The following is a 2,353-nucleotide window of genomic DNA, read 5'->3' on the forward strand; positions in this document are numbered from 1 at the left end:
AGTGGTAACGGAAATTCCCAAAAATAATATTTAAAAAAAAAGTTATTACGTTCTAAAATAATTTACTCAAAATATATTGATATTTAAAAATATTCTAAAAATTAACTACATGACTTAGATAAATGTTTTTATCATCAAAAATGTTCTTATAATGAGATTTACAAATTGGATATTTTGAATTTTTCAAAAAAAAAAAATTTTAATACAAATTTAAAAATTATTATTTTCAGTATTAAAAATAAAAATATTTTTTTTATATTATACGTGTAGCGCAAGTGACTATAAATTATATATACAAAACATTTTTTAAATGTTGATTAGAAACAAAAGTTATTTCATCTGTCAGGTCTTCCTGTTACACTCGCTGTATATAATTTAAAATTACTATAGTAACTACATCACATTATGATATTTTAAGTCCAATCTTAATTTATTTTGTATTGCCTTATACAGTTACATCAGCTGAAAGATAGTTTTCTAAATAGAAACTTATCAAAAATTACCTAACAAACTCAATGAGTCAATATCGACTATCAACCATAAGCGTGTCTACGGTGGGTGCATAGGGTGCCTGGGCTGCCCCTGCAATTTTCGAAAGGCGCCGGTCAACCAAGTTTTAAATCTAAGTGGTTTACAACTTTTATTTAGAAAAAAAAAATGTCATGCATTGTTTATTTAGTTCTAATAATAATATTATATTGCATTTTCGAATTGATTTATGATTCTATCACAAATCTCGATAATAATATTATGCGGGAAACTGCCAACTGGTACAATTTTTGAGAAATATGAATTATTTTTATAACTATTGAAAACAAATAATTCCAGTATGCGAGCACGGAGTGGTGGTGACGACCCCACCAGTTTTCGGAATACCCTAGTCTATAAATACAGGCGACGGTAAGGTTCGCATAATCGAATCTATTATTGGATGTTGACATATATTATTATTGTTGACTGTTGTATTATTTTTCATCAACTCACGAGTCACAATTCTCAAACACACGGATCAGATACACATGAGTACATGACTGTTAAACTGTAATCATTAATTCTAGTAATTGTTCTCGATTTTGACTTTTTAGTTTTTTCTGTATACTCAAAAAAAATCATATTCATAGAGATAAAATTCTATGTTAGATTGACAAAATTCTTGTTAATATAGAACCGAAAAGATACTTTGTTATATTGATAATGGTTGAATTATTATGATAAATGGTACAAGATCAATTATCATTATGATTATATGTATTGTCACCACAACATATATGGATTGATCATATATATTTGAGACTGGATATTGAGAGAATGGATATTTTTAAAAGAAAAAAGGAGGAGCCGCTGGAGAACGAGATCGCAAAAAAGTTAAATCGGTTCAAATTGCTAAATCTTTTCAAAATATAAAAGTCTTCTTAAAATTAAATAATGAAAACAAAATTAATGTTGATAATAATGAAAACGAAGATGATCCTGATGACCCTGCTTCATGCATGATAATAGTATAAGTGTTTATTTTATTAGATAGGTAATTTATATTTTACCTTTTTGAGTCAACAAGTTACAATATTATTAATTTTATAGATTGAAAAGGCTTGTATATAGATGAATAATATAAATATTATTATTTTTGGAGTTAAATTTAAAGGTAGGTACTGAAAATACAGAATACTGTATAATATTAATTGTAAATAGATTTTAATAACTTGAATATTACTTTAAACTATATAAATGTTAAATTGGCGGGACTACCCCCCCCCCCCCCCAAATTATTAGGGACCTGGGGGTAATGGGGGCATGGGGCATTTTTGTGTTAGGTTAGGTGGCGCCGGTCATTAGTTAGGCTGCCCCTGCGGATGTAGTCTAGTCACGCCTATGCTATCAACATAACATTGCCATTTGGAACATTGAAAAAATAAAACAGAACAATTAATTATATTATTATAAGTAAAAATTGTAAAATAATAGAACATTTTGCCAACTTAGTTAACTTATTAATTTTTTTTTATGAATTAAAGAACCTACTTATAATATAATTTGTATTATTTATTATTTTAAATAGACAGTTGTACCCAAAATGATTTGTAAATTATGTAGGTACCTATATTATTTATAAATTAGGTACTCCATTCATTTTACATCTTGACTTTTAGTTCTTACCTATATATTTTAATTACTCTTTATGTAAATACCTAGTTGAAGTATTTTAATATATATAGGTATAAAATCTATACTATAATTATGGTGACCAGATACGTACTTTTTTTCGGATGACAGTACTCTTTTTTGATGCATTCTCCTAGTGTCCTTAATATTAGTGTTAAATACATCAAATTGTATTTTTTTTAAAGAAAAT

The sequence above is a fragment of the Acyrthosiphon pisum genome, chromosome X (assembly GCF_005508785.2).
Source record: "Acyrthosiphon pisum isolate AL4f chromosome X, pea_aphid_22Mar2018_4r6ur, whole genome shotgun sequence".
Taxonomy (NCBI): domain Eukaryota; kingdom Metazoa; phylum Arthropoda; class Insecta; order Hemiptera; family Aphididae; genus Acyrthosiphon; species Acyrthosiphon pisum.